The sequence below is a fragment of the Papio anubis genome, chromosome 14 (genome assembly GCF_008728515.1).
Source record: "Papio anubis isolate 15944 chromosome 14, Panubis1.0, whole genome shotgun sequence".
NCBI lineage: Eukaryota > Metazoa > Chordata > Mammalia > Primates > Cercopithecidae > Papio > Papio anubis.
In genome coordinates this window covers 59,707,958-59,731,020 of record NC_044989.1, presented here as the reverse complement: position 1 = coordinate 59,731,020, position 23,063 = coordinate 59,707,958, and the positions used below count along the sequence as shown (strand labels likewise).

Sequence of the window (23,063 nt, the reverse complement as noted above, 5' to 3'; positions counted from 1 at the left end):
ACCGCAGGGACTGGAGGTAGGACTGTATTTCTCCCCGGGCCCCTCTTTCTTCCTCAGGAGTCTCTCCTGCTCTGGCAGGAGGAAGACTGCTGTTGTAAGAATCATCTCTTTTCATCTACCAGTAGGATGTGGAAAGTGATCTCTGGGATTTGATCATGTTCTTAGCACATACTTGACTGAATTGACCTCTAGTAGCTTCTCTCTAGATGTAGCTAGTAACCTCTTCTGGAGTGAGCTTTTTGCCTTCTATTTCTCTTTAGATAGACTGATAGATAGACAGATGGATGGAAAGATGGATGAATGGGTGGATGGATAGATAGATAGATAGGTAGATAGATAGATAGATAGATAGATAGATAGATAGATAGATAGATAGACAGACAGACAAACAGACACATAGATTTCTGATTAAGGGGTTCAGTCTTCATGGTGCGTATGCTCGACTAACCTATGACTTTATCAAGCCTGAATACTGGAAGGAATTTCAGAGTTCATCTACTGCAGTTCTTCTCAAATTTAGTGTGCATTAATGTCTTCTGGAGCTGGATAAATAAACTGTGGTACATCCAGACAATGGACTATTATTCATGGCTAAAAAGAAATGAGCTCTTAAACCATGAAAAGGTTTGGAGGACACTTAAATGCATACTAACAAGTGAAAGAAGCCAGTCTGAAAAGTCTACACTGTGTGATTCTAACTGTGTGACATTCTGAAAAGGCAAAATTATGGAAGGTAGTAAAAAGATCCATAGTTTTCAGGGGCTAGCGGAGAGGAAGGGAGAATAGGAGGGGGACAGAGCATCTTTGGTGCAGTGAAACTATTCTGTGTGATACTAGAATAGCGGATGCACATCTTTATAAATTTGTCCAAATCCATAGAAAATAGAGTGTCAGGAGTGAACCCTAATATAAACTATGGACTTGGGGGATAATGTGTTTATGTAGGTTCATCAATTGGAACAAACATATCACTCTGGGGGCGATGTTGATAATAGCAGAGGCCATGTATGTGTAGGGGCAGGGAGACTATGGAAAATTTCCGTGCCTTCTGTTCAAATTTGCTGTGAACCTAAAAATGCTCTAAACAATAAAATCTATTAAAAATTATCTGGGGAACTTGTTAAAATTATAAATTCCTGGAGCCTATCCCAGATATAATAAATCAGAATCTCTGGAGATGAATCCCTTGAACCTTTTTTCAGAGCAAATTCTCTGTGTACTCCTGGGACAGGTGATTCTCAGACCTCTCTTTGAGCAATTCTGATCCAGAACATTTGTATGTGACAGTGATGTCCACGGACATTTCTGGGATTTGCCAAGATAACTCAGCTAACAAGGGTCAATGACAAGACCAAGTGTAAGAGTACTAGCTACTGATTCTCCCACAGTACAGCCCTACTTCTTGGAATTGTTTTCATCTCTCACCTTCGGCTTTTAAACTCTCAACTTTTTTGTGTGTGTTGGTTTTCCGTGTCCTGTGTATAATTCTGCCCCCTCTTAGAGTATTATTAGCATTTTTTGATGTGGAGAGGAAAGGTAACATTTCAGGGTTTTAAGGGTCTCCTATTTCTGGGGGCCACTAAGCACGTCTGCACTGGACCACCCTTACCTGCACATTCAAGAGCACCCAGCAAATGGGCCTTATTAGTGACAGATGTCTTGCCCAGAGAATGATTGTGCCTGGAGAATCAGGCTTTTCCAGGCTGGCACGTTTCTATCAGGCAGCCATAAGAAGCTGGCAATTTTTATTTATTGTCTGCAGTTCATGGCAACCAGTATTTTACCACCTGCACATCTAAAAAAGAAGGGGAAGAAAAGCACACCAATATTCTCAAAATGTTTATATTCAAGGAGTGTATATTTCAGAGAGGGAGGTCGTGATGTGTGTATTTTTATTGTGTGTGAAAGAATCCTTAGTGGCGGTGCAGCTGGAAAAATAATGGAAGCACAGGGTACTGTCTTTTGTGACAAAGTTTCCTCTGGTAAGTTACAATTATAACGTAGAAAATGATACCTTAGACGGCAACTAATTTGTGAATCCTGGGAAATGCTGTTCAATGATTCCTCGTCAGGACAGCAGAACCTGATCTGTAAAAATTTGGGCCTCAGCAGGAGGCTGTTTGCAAGGAGTGATTTGCATTTCAATTGTAAGTCCAGCACAACCTTTAAATCTTGGCTGCCTCACTATCACAATGGAATTCTTTTTTTTTTTTTCTTTTCTTTTCTTTTTCCTTCATGGTGTACTTAAAAAAGAAAAAGGAATGTTACCATACATCAATTCCACAACTACATACAATAAGACATAGGTGGCTCTAAAGAAAAAGCATGGTGATGATGGTTAGATTTTCTCCCAATGAGCGATTATATCAAATTTTGACAATTGCAGGGGAAATATCATTCCCTGTAAAGGAGCGGCCCCACACCACTCCTTGTCCCACAAGCACCCACATCTCTTTCCTCTGTTTTCCTACAAAATTCCAAACAGGCAGTGTAGCTTCTCTGTTATTTTATTTCACTTGATGAAGAAAAAAGTAAAATGCATAAATCAAAAACAATAAAATCAAATCCATTATTTTTTAGAAATGGTTTTCTTTCAGGCAAGTCATGGGTGGACTACTGAGGGTTCTCCCCAATCCCCCAGCTATGCCTTTGCATTTGACTCAGTAATCCAATATGAGGTTCTTAATGTTTCTATTTCTTTAAATTGTTTGAATTAGCTCTCCTCTGATTTATGGGTGGTTTTAGCTCCCATTGATGACTCACTGTAACAAAAAGAGATGATTCTGCCCTAAATTCTGTGCCCCGTTACATACAAGAATGTGACATTCTCTTATCAGGAATAGGGGGTCACCAGGGAAGGGTGGGGTAGAAGTCATCCCTCTAAGGTTTATTTATTATTTTAGAAGTTTGTTTTTAAACTTTGTACAACATTCCTCTATCATTTTCGAGCATTTAAACTATGTATGAGTTATAAATCCATCTCCCAGGCCCCATCTCTAGGTTGCCAATGGCCTTAGATTGCACAATCTGACAAGCTTTGGGTTCTCAATGCACATCCGACTTCCTCAACTTCTCAGGTGATACCCCAGCTGATCACTCACCTTTTCTTAAATACTTTCATTTTCCACTTTTAGGATTAAGTCTCTATCTTTTCATGGATGCTTGAACTTCTTCTTACTTCTTTGCACCCTCTTTCTCTGCTGATTTCTAAATGCATGGGTTGTGAGCCAGTCTTTAGACCTTTTGTCTTCGTATCTATGCCCTCTGCCTGAGCCCTCATATCCAGCCTGCTAGCTTTATGTATCCTCTGTACTCTGATGGATCCCAGGAATCCATCTTCCAGATCTCCAACCTCTTTTCAGATCTCCAATGGAATCACCCTCTAGTCCAAAACCCTCAACTTCCTCACATATGTGCTTCTTTTCTAGTTTTCTTCAGTATAGCAATTGGTTTCCCTATTTACCCGGTATCTGGGATCAGGGTGATGGGGATGGTGAGAGTAGGGAGAATATGTAATTCTCTCCTTTATTCATCTCCCCTTTCATTATGTCCCGCATCTAATTCAATGGTAGGTCCTGTTCCTCTGGAATACCATCTGTGCTGTCAAAGTCGTCTACTTCCTTGCCCTCTCTTGTTCTGCTTCTTACTGCTTGCAAAATACATCAAACTCAACTCTGCCTCAGGTCCTTTGCACTCACCTAGCACTTTTCCTGGAATTATCTTCCTCTAGATGGCCATATTGTGTTCACAGGCTCTGTCCAAATGTGACCTTCAAAGAGAGGATTTCTGAGAATACCACATTTAACATAGTAGCAGTCCCTCCACTTGACTGTCCCTTGACACTCTTACCCTGGTTTTTTCTTCATTACATGTATCACAAGCAGAAATTATATATTTACGTATTTGTTTATGTGTTTATTGTCCAGTTCACATATGGAATGTCATGCTTATGCTTATAAATTTCTACTGTTTTGTACTAAGATCCTAGCACCTGGTATAGCTTCTGACACAAAATAGGATTCAATAAATATTTATTCAATGTTAAATAAACTTTAATATGATTTTAGTTTCTGACATCTCTTACCTCATAATGTCTTTGGAATAACCTGAATTTTCTGCCAATTGGTCATTAGAATTTTGCATTTGCAAGCTAATTTAAGAAATTTTAATAACATTTACCTTAAATCTTCATAACAATTAACATCAATTATTTAAACTTAAATCCAAATTTTACTTGCCACTTCTATTTTACACCATGACTTCTATATTCTCATGTATATGTTTCAATTATTTTAGTTTTCTCTTTCAAATGGTGTAGTTGGTTTCATGTTTGTTTTTGCAGAATATCACAATTCTTTTATTCAATTAAGATATAATTATCTTATTACAGATAATATGTAATAGATAGCATTTGGAACTAACACACTGAATTCTGAGTTACAACCCTTTGCAGAAGTGCTGACGCCCTCAGAAACCACTGAAGTTATAGGATTGTCTGCTGTATGCTGTGGCCTCCCCACCTCTCCCCAGTTCTAGCTATACGTTTTCAGCATTTATGTCTCCTCCCTTGTCGTCCAGCTCTCTGTCATGTCCCCCATACTTCTCATTTGCTGCTGCTAAAGTACTGAGTAGGAGCTAGGCAACTATAAACAACAGTTATTAAATCTGTGTCCAGAGTAAAAGTTAACAAGCTAAGATTGAGACTCTGTGCTCAAATTTGAGTGAAGAAACTTTAGGTTTCTTATCTTTGTTTTGCTTAATCATTATTTCTTGATTATCTTCTGGATGTCTGAGCGACAGTGCAGAAGCAAGATATTTTTGTGTACATATTTACTAGTACAGGTGCATCCTCTATAATTAGAACACTGAATTGTTATGAGTCTAAATTTTTATTCCTGGGCACCCTGAGGAAGACAGCTGTCCATCTGCCCTTGCTCCCAGGTGTTCGGTCTCACTGGATCATGATTGAACCTTGCCCACTGCTCAGAATACACAAAGCAGGCTCTTAGAGAAAAAAAAAAAAAAAAGCAAAAAAGCATCTCTTTTTTTTTCACATGTAGTAATGTGAGTCATATAATGTTAGAAAAAGATTTCAATTAACATCTTCTGTCTAGAAGATAGACATTAAAATCTCTTTCCATATCTTCCCACAAAAGAAAAATGCCACCCACAATAAGACCACGTATCTTCAGCTGCAGCCGGTGAGAGCAGGAGAGTCCACATCTCTGTGAGGGCAGTGCCCTGATTCTTGGGTGTCACAGTTTCCACTTGAGCCTCTACTCAAGTGGAAAAGCCCTCAGGGCACCAATCTTGTCCCTCTTCTGATAAATTCTACTTATTATACTGTGCTGTGTACACTCTCAGAGCTAGATAAATGAAGAGTAATAATAACTGTTATTTTTACACCAAGTGTTATCAAATCAGAAATCTGACACCTAGTAATTTAATATATATGTTTTTTCCACATACCTTTATTGCTGTTTGGCTAGATAGAAAAATATGAGGAAATTGGAAACCAACTGTAAATATTTCCACAGCCTTAATGGCAAAGGCTTTTTCTTTTCGTTATTACCTTGCTCCACTTATCCCATCCTCTATTTTTCAGAGCTGTATTCCCTCTCTCTCGCTCCTTTCAATGTTCCCTCACCCAGGAAGCCTCTCCCAATTCATGACCCATTTCCACATGCTTCCCTCACTCCACATTCCCTCAGTGGTTACCCTGCTTTGTAGGGATATTAGTGCGGCCTCTTTAATGTTGTTTATTGTTGAACTGGTCCAGAGGATAGAACCCAACTGATCTGGGTTTGAATCAACTCTGCCTCTTAAAATCAGTTCGGCTAGGCAAATTGCTTAAGATCTATCAGCCTGGTTTATCTGTAAAGTAAAAATGACAATAATACCCACCTCATTGTGCAGATATTGGGAAGAGTAAATTGTACTGTGAAAACATTCTTATTCTTAAATATATTTCCCGATCCTTTGTCTCTATAATTGGTAATAAAGATTTTTTGGAGTGTACATGTTGTCCTGACACAACTAAGATCTGAAGTTTCTGAGGGCAGAATGTATCATGAATTTCAAATTGCAAAACAACAAATGTGTACAAGAATTTCCTAAGTGTACAGCACTATGATAGACCTGGAAGGCACAGGTGGTTGTTTGGGGGAGGGAAGAGTGAGGAAGGAAAAAAAAGAAAGAAAAGGAAACAAGATAAAATGCAATCATTTGCATTCTGAAAGCTTCTTAGGTAGCTGAGTTATAAACAATGTACAAAGTCAAATGACAGCACACCTATTTAAATAATAATCCAAAATAACATCAGAAACAATGACTAAACAAAGGGAGGTGCTTCCCATTAAATTGCTCAGAAAGTAATTGTAATCAGAGGGCAGAAGACAACCAGGGCCTCTCAGCCAGAGGTGGTCAGGGCGGGTTTTTAGCAGGTGGCAAGGTCACTGGGAAGTCTTTGCAGTAGATTTGGTAGACAGTGGGCAGAAAGGGCAGCCATGCATTGATTTATGATTGACATAGCACAGAATCTAAAAACATTCCAAAGTAAATATAATCACATACAACTTGAGAAAAAAGTCCCCTGGGATTTCAGGAATCAGTTTTGACATTTTGGACAGTGCCTCACTTCCCTTTTACTTATTTCATACAAAAGTCTCAGCCCACATATTCTAGCATTTCTGTACATATCTTCCATCAGGTCCAAATCATAGGCTCATGGAGAGGACTTTCAATTAACAGTACCCAGTAAGTGCTGAAGCTTCACTTGTCTGAAGAGCCAACTTAGATCGACTGAGTAGCAATCCAATGGATTGCTCAGCAATCGATTTAAGTGACTAAAATACTACCAATTATTTCCTGCATATAAACAGTCTTACAAAAATGCATGCAGTGCCCCACAAATGTCTAGTTCCAGGCCTGAGATCCGGGAGTTATAAACGAAGGAATACATCAGAACGTAGTGGACTCTTCGTGCCAGTTCTTTCATCAAGTGAGAGTTTTTTATTCCAGCAGCCAGACTAACTGCTTTGTAGCTACTTTATTTTTGAAGACAGGCAGTCAGGACTCTGTGCTTTGGCTACTTGGGATAATAAATAAAGCACGCAGATAAATGTGTTTATTTGGACACATAATTTAGTTTCTATATTACTTTATATATATTTTTAATGACACACATGCTGATTCCTAGTTATCAGCCCTAGGCGCACCAGTAAAATCAGATTAAAAGCATTAGTAATGTAGTTAATTCCATTTATAATATGCCTACACTAGAGATGCAAACATTAAAATAAGGAAAACCTATAAACTGGAATTAAAGATATTTTCTGGAACTCCTCTTAAGAAATCTTTGAAAGAAAGACATAAGATTTTACATAAATACTCTCAAGGAGCCTTTTATTTGCCACGTTTTGCCAAGCGATATTTGTAATTCCAATTAAAATTTGCCTTGGTCACTTGAGTCTTCATCTTTGTACTTCAGGTTGATTCAGATGGCTTTGTATTAAGGTACAGGCATCATTTAGTGATGCTCTGCTAGTTGTAATATTGCCTTCTATAATCTTGCCTAATAATCACTATCAGCTAATCAATTGTTCCTTTTTATTCAAATTCTATTATCCACTCCCTTTTGACCTATAGTTCTTGGGACAGCCCATGTATTATTTTTTTCTGAAATCCTCAGCATATTACATGCAGCATAATGGGATAAAAGCCTTAGCATTAAATCCAATCAATAGCTCCCACAGGTAGATATCTATTTCATTCCCCTCTTTAACGTGCTGTCCTTTGTATATGCAGATGTCGCTATCAACCTACAATTCATCTGGCATCTGGTGTGGGTTCTGGACTTTGTCCACTGGTAGGGGTGTATTTAGACTAAGTCATCCTCATTGCCTCCCCAACTTACCTCTCCACACTCACTGTCCCATTTGACAAACAGGTAGGCTATGGCCATAGAATGACATAAAGCCACTTGGCCTTGAATCAAAACTATAACAATCATTTTACTTGCTTCCTCTCAGCCACAAAGCTATTAAAGTAAATTATGCATTTTAACTCATCCTATTTTCTTGTCTTCTACTACCTGGTAATTCACTAATATCAACAATGAAAGCCCTTCAAAGAAGAGTATGCTACTTCATTCATTTTTCATTAGTTAAAATTTAAAAAATAAAATTATAAAAGTAAATATGAATGCATAAAACATGTCTGTAATTTAAAAATTTCAAATACACAGCAATTCATAAGGTGGAAGTTCCCTTGCTATCTTTCTTAGTCCAATCCTCTATTCCATGGGTTTCTGAAAGCATTTACATAAGAAGTTACAGACATCTGTAGAGAGGTGTGTATGTAAACTATATATATCCAAATGTATCTTAATAAGAAAAATTAATAAAATTTATACTGTTTGAATCATTTGTTTTATATTTCCTGAAGATATTTTTATTTTAGAATACATAGAGATACTGTATGAATTTAATAGTTGCATGTTTCATGATATGGGTTAACCACAATTAATTCAATCATACACTTCGGGCATAACAAATTATGTTAAAAGTTAGTGGCCTCAAATAATGAGAAATCTTTATTAGCTCATAGTTCCTGCTGGTCAGAGATCTTGAAGCAGCATAGCTGGCTGGTTTAGGATTGGAATCTCTCATTAGGGTGCATTCCAGATGTTACAGTCATTTGAAGACTGGACTAGGGCTGGAGGACCTAAGGTGGCTCACTAATATGGTGATAGTTTGATGCAAGATGTTAGTGGGAGACCTCAGTTCTTCTTAGCATACACCTCTCCATAGAGCCTCAGTTTCTTTCCAACATGGGCTGCTTGAGTGTCCTCATGACATGGCAGCTGGCATCCCCAACATGAGCAATTCAAGAAAGCAAGAGCCAGGTAGAAGCTATCCTTTCTGTGACTTAGCCTTGGAAGTCACCCACATCACTACCATCACATTTTCTCGGTTAAAGCAAGTCACAAACTCTGTCCAACATTCAAGGGGAAGGGAATTAATAGGGTGACTAGAGTTAACATGACTCTGTTGCACCTTTCATACTAGCTAGAAGAGAATAATTCAAATGTACTTACCATAAGGAAAACATACATATTTAAAGTGACAGTTATCCCAATTACCCTGATTTGACTATATGAATGTATCAGATTATCCTATGTACCCTGGAAATAGGCACATCTGTTATATGTCAATTTAAAAAGACTGGCCAACATTCAAGGATAAGTGAATTACACTTCACCTTTTAAATGAAGGAGTGTCAAATAATTTGCTGAAATGTTTTAAAACCACCACCACCAAAAAAATAAATAAGTAAACAAATAAGTAAATGACATGAAGTATTTCTAAGATACATTGCTAGAAATGGAATTGGTGAATAACTGCCTATGCATATTTCAAAAGTTGAAAGGTATTGCCATATTGTCCTTCAAAAAGTCTATTAAAACTCCACAAAGACCTTAGATACTGCTTGTTTTTCTACACTCTCATGAACATTTGACATAAGCAGATTTGTTTTTATATTTTTGACAGTCTAATAGGGTGAAAACAATACATTTTATAAAATTTGTATTTTTCCTGGTTACTGGTGAATTTAGCATCTATGTTTATTGCCCATTTATAATCTTTAACACATTTCTTATTAATATCCTTTGTTGTTTTAAATCTAGTTACTTCTGAATACATGTTTAAGAATTCTGTATTTACTATGGATACTAATTGTTGTCTGTTATAAATGCCGCAAATACCAGTATGCTATTTTTATTATAACTTTCTCTTTTAACTTTTTAATGCTGTTTTGTGCTCAATAGAAGTTTAAATTTTTTCTAATCTGGCAAGGTGTATATGTGTGTGTGTGTATGTGTCATGTACGCATGTTGGTGGGTGGTATAGGCTTTGTTTTAATAACTCAAAATTATTTAAAAAATTCTCCAGATATCTTTTCTTGTACTTCCATAGTATGAGTTTTATGTTTTATGTGAAATTTTCTCATATATAGTATTAAGAAACTAGCTTTAGTTTTATTTCAAATGCATTTTTAATGATGGTTTTAAAACTGTTTATAGCCATAGAAATCTTTGTTTATAGAAAACCATAAAATAAATCCCCCTTCCCCCAAATAAAACTGCAGCTCTTTGGGTTGGAGTTCTGTCTCTTTGTTTCCCTTACCTCCCACACTTTGTCATTTCTATGGGAGCAGAGAGGAAGAGGGGGAGAGCTCTATTGAATACTTAGTGTTCCATATAACACAGTTTGAAAACCAATGTTGTTCCAAAATATCTAAAATTTTAAAACAAACATCACTAGTTAGTTAGAAGCATGTGTTAATCCAGAGACTGAATGTATTAGTCCATTCTCACACTGCTATAAGGACACACTCGAGACTGGGTAATTTATAAAGGGAAGATGGTTAATTGACTCACAGTTCTGCATGTCTGGGGCGGCCTCAGGGAACTTACAATTGTGGATGAAGGGGAATCAAACACGTCCTTCTTCACATGACGGCAGCAGAGAGAATTGCTGAGCAAAAGGGGAAAAGCCCCTTATAAAACCATGAGATCTTGTGTGAACTCACTGACTATCACAAGAACAGCATGGAAGTAATCACTCTCATGATTCAATTATCTCCTACCAGGTTCCTCCCATGACACACATGGGGATTATTGGAACTACAATTCAAGGTGACACTGGGATGGGACACAGCAAAATCTGTGGGACACTGGGAAATATTTAAAAATGAACTAAATGGCATTTTGTTAATTTATGCATTTACATTGATATTGATGTTTTGGTACTTCCATGGTTTGGTTTAATGTTTAACAAAATTAAATTGGGACAGCATAAGGCAACTACTTATATTCTGAAAATAGGGGAACATACATGACATCAGTGAAATTCAACTGTTTTTCTAATTAAACCACATGGCTTTAGGAATCAGGCAAAGCCTTCTATCTCTTAAGAAACAATTGGTACATTCTAGACATCCACCTACCCAGTGTACAAATGAGTCATGATCTCAGACAATAAGCACATAGATTCAGATGCCACAGCACCCACACTGTGCATATATCATTTATATCCCAAAATATATACACTGCAGACACATATGGACACACACAGAGTAAATCACAATGCTTTCCATCCTGTGGGTCTTTCTCTTCAGTCTGTGAGGGATCTCATTATTAATTAAAGAATCGTTTGGCTTGCATAATTGTCTTCTGCCATACATAATTCCAACCTTTCAATGTCTCATCATGTTGGCTTATTACACTAAATGCACTCCTTTGTTTTGGTGACATCATCAATCACGGCCTTTAGATGGATGGACTCAGCAGTGGGGTGAATAATATTTACAGAGGCCCTCTCTTTGTTCCCACCATGGAACTTACCAACAGGTAACTTCATTTGTAAATTTATTTGCTTCTTTAAAACTAAGAAGCCTATGTTCCCACAATCTGCCATTGAGGAGGTCAGGGTTCCAATGGAAAGAAATTAGCCGTTTGTTGTTTAAGTATCTACTGTGATATATGAACATTTTTGGACTTTGGAACAAATTGATAACAAAATATAAGAATGTCTGAAACAGACACAACTGGCCTTTTACAGCCAAGCATGCTCAATTTACATTGACATTTTAATCTTTATGTTTTGTAAACTTTAAAATAAAATGCAGATTAGCAAAGAATGTTTCTCCATGTACAGTCAGTCAGACAGATTAAATCTCCTGAGGCAGCTAAGGCACTGTAATAAACACATCAAGATTTGGATTCTTTTTTTCAGAAGGGTAACAGAGGTATCACATGAAATGGCCGTAGTTAAAGGACTATTTAGACACCATCTCTAAGCTGATTTGAGAACGTCAGAGGATGCCACGTAGAGTCAGATCTGTGAGTCCATTCGACCCATTGGCTTAAAGGGATAGTGATGGGCGTAAAGCATATTATTGTGAGTAAATGATTTGTTCTCTGGCATTAACATCAAAATAATGTTAGAAAATGCTCTCCCAAACATCCATAGCATCCCTTCACTGAAATCAACAACTTTATCTAATATCTTCTTGATAAAGAATGTGATTTATGACTCCCTGGCCTCTATAAATTTCATATGTGTCATGTAGTTATACCTTTCTCAAAATTCAAGGAGAATTTTTTGTTTGAATGTTCTGAGATTTGTGAACAAGCAAATGTAATATATGCTAATGTGCCACATTCTCTTTAAGAAGAATACTATGTAATAAATTCTTTCTGGGTAATTTCTGAATGTTGCTTCATATTGAGTGGGTTCTGGCTGCAGTGTTATCATGATCAAGGAATTTGGATTGGTAACTTTTGTGGAATCATTTGTATAGTCATATTATTTAACAGGAAATATATTAGAGTTCTACAGTCAATATCTTACAGGCAACTTGAGAAAGACATTTTCTAGTAAAATTTAGTAAAGTTAATAAGCCATTTTTATTAGTTTTATTGAGTTTTAAATATGTAAGACATATGCATTGCTCAAAACTTACAAGGCAGAGAAAGGCATTGAGTGAAAAGTAAGTTTCCATCTCTCTTTTGACCACCCAACCACCCACTATTCCATCTAGTGCAAACATTTTGCCAATTTCTTGACTATTGTTTTAGATATAGCCTTCAAGAAACGTTCTATACATTTGCCTGCAGTCGATGTGTGTGTGTGTGTGTGTTTGTGTGTATTTACACAAATGTTTACAAGATATAAACACATTTCTGTAACTTAATTTTATTACCTAATGTATTTTGGAACCTTTCCATATTCATGCATGTGGAGACAAGCTATTTTTCTTAGTAGCTATAGAATCTTTCATTGTACAGACATATTATAAGTGCTTTTAAAAAATTATATCACCAGGTAGCCCTTCCTTTCATAGATAGTTTTGGGATTTTGAAAAAAATAATAAAATCTACTTCTGGATCACCAGATTGTATCTATTATCTTACAAATATCAACAGAATAAGGATTTTATTCTCAGCGTTTTCTGTGAATAGGGTGGTTCTCTTTCCTGCTCATTTATCCAAATATTTTTTAATACATTCTCATAGTTTAAATATTAACATTCAACAAAAACTTATATCTGAGATAAATGAATATCCACATGCAAAAGATGAATTTGGACCCCTGCATCACATCATACACAAAAATGGACTCAAAGTAGATCATAGACCTACATATAAAATCTAAAGCTATAAAACTCAGAAGAAAATATAAGAGTAAATCTTTGTATGTTGGGTTTGGCAATGACTTTTTAGATATGCTACTGAAAGCACAAGTGATAAAAGAGAATGTTGACAAATGGAACTTCCTCAAAATTAAAAATGTTTTTCTTTAAAGGACTTCAAAAGAAAATAAAAAGATAACCTATGTACTGAGAAAATATTTGCAAATAATGTATCTCATGAGGGACTTGTATCCAGAATATATAAAATACTCTTACAAATCAACAAATACCACATATCCTCACTTATAAGTGGGAGCTAAATGATGAGAACACATGGACACATAGAGAGAAACAACACACACTGGGGCCTTGTGGAGGGTGGAGGTGGGAGGAGGTTGAGGATCAGGAAAAATAACTAATGGGTACTAGGCTTAATTCCTGGGTGATGAAATAATGTGTAAAACAAACCCCCATGAAACAAGTTTACCTATGTAACAAACCAGCACTTGTACCCCTGAACTTAAAAAGTGTTTATTAAAAAGACAAGTGATCCAATTAAAAAGAGCAAAATATTTAAATAGATATTGTTAGAGATGATATAGTGATATACAAATTGTGAATAAACATAACATGATGCTCAATACCATTAGTCACTGGGTAGACAGCAAATCATAATAAGATACCACTTCAAAACCTCCAATCAAAATGACAAGCAATAATAAGAAGTATGGGTGAGGATGTGGGAAATTGGTTGAAGTTTGCTAAAAGAAACATAAGGCAATGCAGCTACTTTGCTAAAAGAAATATAAGGTATACATATACCTTATATACTTTGCTAAAAGAAATACACACTGCTAAAAGAAATATAAGGTAGTGCAGCTACTTTGGAGAACAGTTTTCAAGTGCCTGAAATGTTAAATATAGAGTTATCATATAATCCAGGTGATCCACCTGATATCTTTCTGTGTATCCTCAAAATTTTTTTTGATATTCAGTATTTTTAAATCTCTTAATTTCTCCCTAAAGGATCTTAACTTCTAAAATTCCCATTGAACTTCCACCAAGCTCTTCAAATTCTCTACACCTGCCTAGGTATATAACCAAGAAAAATAAAAACATACGTCTACAGAAAAACTTGTACCCCAATGTTCGTATTAGCATTATTCGTGAGAGCCAAAAGTAGAAACAATCCAAATGCCCATATACTGATGAATGGATAAATAAAACATGGTGTATCCACACAATGGATATTATTTGGCAATATAAAAAAATGAAGTACTGATACATGCTACAACATGGATGAACCATGAAAACATTATGCTATGAAAGAAGCTAGTCATGAAACACCAAGTGTTGTGTGAAACCTTTTATTGAAAATGTCCCAATAGGAAAATCTACAGAGATAGAAAAGAGATTAGTAGTCACCGAGAACTGGGAATGGGGAAGTTAGAGTAACTGCTGATTGGTTTATGTTTTCCTTTGGGCATATTAAAAATATTACATGATTAGATTATGGTGATGGTTGCATAACTCTGCAAATGCACTAAAAATCATTGAATTGTACATATTAAGTGGGTGAACTTTATGGTATGTACATTTTATCTCAACAAAGCTGTTTAAAAGTGAAAAAAAAAAAATCTATCTTTTTTCCTGTTCAACATGTGTCCATGCCCCATATCCCAAAAGCACTAGGTCCAGACATGTTCACAAGAAACTTTAAGGAGTGGAAAATTCCAATATGTTGACATTCTTCTTATTTATGTATTCATATGTACTGAGTGTAACATTAACACCAAAACTAAAAATGATTTTATTAAGAAAGAAAACTACAGACCAAAGCCACTCATGAATATTAATACAAAGATACTAAATAAAATATCAACATACAGATTTCAGAATAACATTAAAAAATAGTACTTCATAAATAAGTGGCTCTTATGCCAGGAAAGCAGGTTAGTTAATACCAATAAATCTAATTATATAATTTATTATATAAATAAACATAGGGCAAGTGCAGTGGTTCACACCTGTAATCCCAGAACTTGCATAGGCCAAGGTGGGAGGATGACTTGAGGCCAGGAGTTCAAGACCGGGCAACATTGCGTGACCCCATGTCTACAAAAAAATTAAAAGAAATTAGCCTGGTATTGTGCAGATGCCTGTAGTCCTAGCTACTTGGGAGGCTGAGGCAGGAGGATCCCTTGATCCCAGGATCCCAGGAGTTCTAGGCTACAATTAACTGTGATTGTACCACTGCACTCCAGTCTGGGCAACAGAGTGGGACCCTGTGTCTAAAAAATTTTTGAAATAAATGAATAAACATAAGGATAAAACTCATATGATTGCCTTCACAGACTCCAAAGGATGTTTGATAAAATTTAATGTTTTTGAAAAAATTTACTAAAATAGAAATTTATTGATAATACTTTAAAACAATTAAAACTTATCTCTCCCTGCCCAAATGTAAATGGTGTCTCCTTTGAAATTAAAAAAAAAAAGCAAGGAATGCTTATTTTTATCACAATTACTAACATTAAACTTGAAAAAGGCAAGAAAAAAGCCAATTAACTAGATAATATTGAAAAGGAAGAGGTAAACTACTCCAATTTACAGATAACATGATTGAACATCTAAATAAACTCCAAAGAATCAAGTGAAAATATACCCCAAACAAAGGTAATTCAGTAGTAAAATGGTACAATAAACAATGTACATATTTCATATGTAAAAAGCACAATCTATTAGAAATGTAAAATAAAATTTCCATTTACAATAACAACAGGCATGATAAATACATAGGAATAAACTTTAATGACATGTGCAAGACCTTTAATGACCTATGCACATATCTTGCAGGAGATACCTATGGAAGAGGATGGGCCAGGGTCAACTTTCACCTTCATATCCTAAAGACTGTATCTTCCTCTGCTGCCCTACCCAGATTCCCATTGCTTCTTGCGTAATTGACTCCTTTGCATGATTGTTCTCGTAGACCCACTATTTCAGCTTCTCTGACCCAAAGAGGATCTTGGAAGAATTCTTTTTCTGTCCATGAATCCCCAGTTTTTCTTTATCAGCCACCAAAATCAAGATATACCAACCCCAAATGTCAAGATAAGCTCCTACGCTTTAGGAAGTGTTTTGTGTATGCTTGATTGGAATCACTGTGGGGCCGGGAATATTCCAGGGAGGGGCCTGATTCCTAATCTAGTTGCTATTCTACAAAATAATCCTTTTTGAATTACATATGTCATAAATGTATTTTTTTTTCATTTTTATAGACTTTTCCTTCACTCTCTGGTTTCTCTATAATTAATCTAAATTCTTAATTCAGTATAATTAAATTTATGAAGCTTTTTCATTGAGGTTTGCACTTTCTACTTTTTTATTCTCTATCCTGAGGTAATGACTTTGCTACCTCTTATATTGTTCTAAAAATGTTTTATAAGCTTGTCTTTCCCATTTTAGTCTTAAATTCAAACTAATTTACTTTAATTTTATTATTGCTATTTTCTAGAGGCAGGGTCTTGCTATGTGTGGTGTGAGGTTGGGGTCTAAATTATGTCTTTTACAATGTGGAAAATCAATTGGTTTATCACCATTTATTTAAAAATCTACTATTTCCCATTGAACTGCAATGGAAAATAAATCACATATCACATTGGCATATACATATAGGCAGCTTTATGACAATTCCTGATAGTTGACAATATCTTGACTGTTTTTGACTTTTTGCTCTTTATATGAAGTTGGTGCAAAAGTAATTGCGGTTTTTGCCATTGAAAGTAATAGCAAAAACTGCAATTACTTTTGTATCAAATTACTTTGGAACCAGCTTGTTCATTGACACACAGAGTTAAATTTTAGATAAGTTGTATTGAATCCATAAATCAATGTGGACTGAATTTAAATCTGAAGTTATTATTTCCCCAATATTTGAACATAAATATTTATATTTGAATATGACATTACTCTCCACTTACTGAGATCTCTTTGATTCTTTCCAATTATGTTTTAATTTTCTTCATAACATTGTTAGATTTATCCATATATATGGTATATTTGATGTTTTTGTAAATGGCATCTCCTTTAAAATCATATTTTACACACTTTTTTTCTGTTGAATAGATTTTTAGTTAGTTTTTGAATTGATTTTACATTCAGAGGTCTTCCTAAGCTATCTTATGATTTCTAATAATTTACTTACTGATTGTTTTGGATTTTCTACCAAGATAATTATATGATTTTTCATTTGTGAGTAAATACATTTTTGTATTTCTATTTCTTTCTTTTTTTTCTTTCTTTTTTTTTGTTTGTTTGTTTGTTTGTTTGTTTTTGAGTGAGAGTTTCGCTCTGTCGCCCAGTCTGGAACGCAGTGGCGCGATCTCGGCTCACTGCAAGCTCCGCCTCCCGGGTTCACGCAGCTCTCCTGCCTCAGCCTCTAGAGTAGCTGGGACTACAGGCGCCCGCCACCACGTCCGGCTAATTTTTTGTACTTTTAGTAGAGACAGGGTTTCATTCACTGTGTTAGCCAGGATGATCTCGATCTGCTGACCTCATGATCCACCCACTTCAGCCTCCTGAAGTGCTGGGATTACAGGCTTGAGCCAACACGCCGGGCCTTGTATCTCTATTTCTAATCCTTCACTTTTTATTTCTTTTTCTTGCCTTACTGCTCTAAGGTCTTCTATGCAATGCCAATTAGAAATGATCATGAAGAGCATGCTTGCCATTTGTATTGACCTTAAAGAGCATACTATCAACATTTACTATGAAGTATGATGTAGGTTTCAGGCTTTCTAAAGGTGTATGTACATCTTTCATGAAGGAATTTGTCTTTATTAATAGTCTTGTGAGAGCTTTTATATAAATACATTTTTTATTTTTATCAAACCTTTCTCTTCATTTATTGAGGAGATTATATATTTTTTTCTCTTGAACTCTTAACATGCTGATTTTCCAGTGTTAAGCAACAATTATATTTCTGTGATAAATTCATTTCAGTCACAAAGTAAATTCATTTTTTATACAATGCTTGCATCAGGCAGAATGGTTTGGGATCTAATGCTATAACAAACAACCTCTACATTTTTGTAATTTATAATAACAAAGGTTTATTTCTCAATAATGTTAAATGTCAATTGTGAGTCATATGGAGTCTCTGCTCTATCTAGTTTTTGACAGGAACTCAGGCTGATGGTATCTTCACCATTTGGGGAGTATATGGAAGTGGCAGGGGTGTGTGTTGTGGAGACAGAAATAACATGAGACCTTGCATTCCGGCTCTGAAAGCATCTGATCTGAATTGGCACACAGCCCTTCTATTTACATTTTATTGGCCAAAACACTACATGGAAAAATCTAACCATCAGTGTGTAGAAAAGTGAAATCCTACTACGTGCCCAGGAAAAGACAGTATAAGCATATTTGTGAGTAGATCTAAAAAATCATTACAATGCTAGGTTCATTTTATATTTTGTTTGGAATTTTTACACCTCTATTCTGGAGTAAGTTATAGATATAATCTGATTTTTTATGTTGTCCTTGTCAGGTTATAGTGTTAAGAATTAGCTAGCCCACCAAATTCTGTGACATATTACTCCCATTTTATCTAAACTTTGAGATACTGTATATGAGATTAGGACTATTTATACCTTGCATGTTTGGTAGAACATAATTTTAACATCACTTGGGTTTGGTGTTTCTTTCGGAGTATAATTCAGTTTCTTTAGAGGTAATAAAACTATTCAGATTTTTTTTTTCTTTCTCATTCTGGATTTAAAGTTCTACCTTTTTTTCTTCTGAAAGGTTGACCATTTTATATTTTCAAGTATACTGACATAAAGTTACTCATACTATATTTAATATCTAGAATTATGGATCATTTATTTCCAATATTTTTAATTTATTCTTCATTTCTTTGATGAATTTTGCTACAGGAATTTCACATTTTACTTTTCAGAAAACAATCTTTGTCAATAGCAAAGATTTGTCAATGGCTCTATTGGATTTTTTTGTTACATGGTTTCTTAATCTCTACTGTTTTATTGTTATTTTCACCCTTTGCCATTTATTTAGGGAGTGGTGTTTTTTTTCGAATGTGTTTATTTGGGTATTGTATTAGTCAGGGTTCTTCAGAGGGACAAAACTAATAGGATATATGTATATATGAAAGAGAATTTATTAAGGAGAATTGACTCATACCATCACAAGATGAAGTCCCATGATAGGCCATCTGCAAGCTGAGGAGGTAGGTATGGTGGTCCAGTCCAAGTCCAAAAGTCTTGAAAGTAGGGAAGCCAACAGTGCAGGTGTTCAGTCTGTGATTGAAGGCCCGAGAGCCCCAGGCAAATCACTGATGTAAGAACAGGAGTCCAAAGGCCAAAGAACCTGGAGTTTCATGTCCAAGGACAGGGAGCATGCACCATGGGAGAAAGATGAAAGCCGGAAGACACAGCAAGAAAGCTTATCCCAGCTGCTCTGCCTGCTTTGTTCTAGCCAGCTGGCAGCAGATTGGATGGTGCCCACAAACACTGAGGGTGAGCCTTCCTCTCTTAGTCTACTGACTCAAATGTTAGTCTCCTCTGGCAACCCCTCACAGACACACCCAGAAACAATACTTAGCAGTTATCTAGGCATCCTGCAGGTCAATCAAGTTGACACCTAATGTTAACCATAATAGGTATTTAACTAATTAATTGTTAGCCTTTATTCTCTTATTTTTATTAATATCTTTCTTAATTGACAAATTATAATTGTATACATTTATGGGGTAAAATGTGATGTTTAGATATATGTACACAATGTGGAATAATTTACAAAACTAATTAACATATCTATCATCTCATTTATCAATTTTGTAGTGAAATTTTTAAAATATATTCTTTTCTAATAAAATGTCCAAAGCTACAATTTAGCTGTATTCTATAGTTTTTTGAAAAGCAGTATTTTTATTTCTATCAAATCTAAACATTTTCTATTTTCCACAATGCTTTTCCACTTTCTCACTTATATTTAGAAGTGTGATTTTAAATTCCAAAATAAATAGTTTTCCTACTTAAAATTTAAATTATTTATTTATGATTTAACTGTATTTTTGTTAAAGAATATATAGTACCTAAAAGTTTGAAATTCATTAATACATGATTGATAATTCATTAATACATGCTTCATAATTCAGGATAGTCAATTTTTGTAAATGGTTTATGAGTATCTAAAAATAGTATGCAGTTATTGGTACCTTAGTCTACATATGCCTATTATATCATGCATGCTATTTATATTGCTTAAAAACTTCAAATTTTAATGTTTTTTATTTTCTTGCTCTATCAATAACTGTGTGAGGGGCCTTAAAATATGCTGCTATGATAGTGACTTTGTCAAGTTATCCTACACTGTTCGGTCAGTTTTGACTCTACATGTTCTAAGCTATTACTAGGTACATGCAAGTTTAAAATTAAACATTTTATCATTATATAGTGATCCTCTTTATTTTTCATAAGAATAATATTTATTTTGCCTTATATACTGTCTTTCTTTCAATTAATAATCTCCTGGTTGATCTTTTCTCTCTTTTTTTAAAAATCTTTTAAATTTTTTCTTCTTGTTTTTATCCTTGTTTTTTACCTTTCCCTTCCTCTATTTTTTCTTCTTCTTCTTAATCTCCTGCTCTTCTTCCCAGGCTCCTCTGCTCCTCCTTATTCTTCTTGTTTTTCCTCTTTCTCTCTCCCTCTACTTCTGTCTCTGTTCTGTCTCTCTCTCTCTCTCTCTCTCTCTCATTCCCTGTCTCTCTCTCTCGCTCTCAATTGGGCAATCTTGATCTTTTAACTAGACCATGAAGACCATTTACATTTACTATAATTTATGTAAATGTACATACTCCATTTTAATTTCTGCTTCTTACTTGTCTCAAATTTTGTTTCACATTTCCTCTCTCTTATTGCTTCTGTTTGGAATGGTTGATCATTATTTCCATATTTTCCATTTTTCCATTATTAAGATAGTCTAGGTCGGGTATGGTGGCTCATGCCTGAAATCTGAGCACTTTGGGAGCCCAAGGTGGGCCGATTGGTTGAGTCTAGGACTCCAAGACCAACCTGGGCAACATGACAAAACCTTGTCTCTACCAAAAAAAAAAATTAGCTGGGTATGGTGGCATATGCATGTAGTCCCAGCTACCTGGGAGGCTAGGGAAAATTAAGAAATGTTATAAATAAATATAAAGTTAATAAATAATATTAATAAATATTATGCCCTATTTGTATTAGCAAGGTTCCCTTAATTATTTTAGCATGCAAACATTATTTATCAAATTTAAATTGATACCTTTCCCTTCAACCTAAACATTCCAGAAATTGTGGACTTTTTTTTTTTTTTTTTTGAGACAGGATCTTGCTCTGTCACCCAGGCTAGAGTGCAGTGGCAAGGTCTCAACTTTCTGCAGCCTTGAATTCCTGGATTAAGGTGATCCTTCTACCTCAGCCTCCCGGGTAGCTAGGACTACATGCACATGCCACCACACCCAGCTAATTTTTTTTTTTTTTTTTGGAGACAAGGTTTTGTCATGTTGCCCAGGTTGGTCTTGAAGTCCTAGACTCAACCAATCGGCCCACCTTGGGCTCCCAAAGTGCTCAGATTTCAGGCATGAGCCACCATACCTGGCCTAGACTATCTTAATAAAAACAATGCCCTCCTTTTACCTTTTTTGTGTCTTTTATTAGTTTTTTCTATTTGCTTTTTAACCTCATGAAGAATTTATCACTATAATTTTATGCCACCAAAGTTTATTTAAATTTATTCACAAGTTATCATTTTCTTTGCTCCTAATATATTCCTGTTACTCAAAGCTAACATCTGGGATCACTTGCGTTTTTTTGTGAATTTCATTTCTTAAAAGTTCATTCAAAGAAGATCTGTTGATAGTGAACTATTAATTTCGTTTCAACAAATATCGCTATCTTACCCACTCTCTTGAAAATCACTTTGATTAACATGCAGTCTCAGTAGACAGTTATTTTCTCTGAGCACATTAAAGATGTTACCACAGTGTATGGCTTTCATAGTTGCTGTTGAGAAGTTCGCTGTCAATTCATCAAACATTGAAGGTTCTCATTTTTGCCTTGGTGCTTTAATACATTTATGTCTTTTGTGGTCTGCAGTTTTGTGTTCTAGATATTTATTTTCCTGGTTAGGATTCATTTAGCTTCATAAGTCTGAGAATTGGTATTATAATTCATATAATATTGGTATTATATTATATAATTCATATAATTATATATTATATAGGTATTATATAATATATTCATATAATACCAAAAGAATTGGTATTATAATTCTCAGACTTCATAAGTCTGAGAATTGGTATTTTAGAAAATTCTAAACTGTTATGCTTCCAAATACTACTGCAGCTCCCTTTCTCTTGTTTTTGAAACTTAATTAGGCGTATATTAAAACTTTTTTCTTCCCCATCATGGTTTAACTTTTAAAACATTTTGCATCTCTTTGCTTCTCTTCAGACATATCTTCCTGCTCACAAAATTTTTGTCTTTATTTGTATTCAACTGTTAATTCCATCCAATGAATTATATGTTTTTTCTATAAGCTCTATTTTTTCTTACTTAAATATGCTTTTACATTTGTATAACCTTTAACTATTTTTTATGATTTGTCCCTTATTCACCTTCTTAGCATTCATTAGACATATTTCTTTTATACCTGATAAATATGTTTTCTGAAGTCTTTGTCTTATTGTGTTGTTGGCTGTGTGTGTGTGTGCTGGTGATTGGCTGATGACTAGGACATGCTTACTTGTGTTTTATGTGACACTGAGCATGTGGTCTTTGGAGGAATTAGATATAGGGATATCT

The 23,063-nt window shown here is 35.2% G+C and overlaps 1 long non-coding RNA gene across 7 annotated transcripts in view; it reads left to right on the top strand.

Annotated features, from left to right (window-relative positions):
• LOC103876976 overlaps positions 1 to 23,063 on the top strand; it is a 146,633-nt gene that overhangs the window by 47,270 nt on the left and 76,300 nt on the right. Inside the window, exon 3 of one of the 7 annotated variants that reach the window (XR_001894151.3) lies at positions 11,799 to 11,963. The exons of the other annotated variants lie outside the window; for them this stretch is intronic. This is a non-coding gene — a long non-coding RNA (uncharacterized LOC103876976). The remainder of the gene's footprint in view (positions 1 to 11,798; positions 11,964 to 23,063) is intronic. 7 annotated transcript variants of the gene reach the window in all.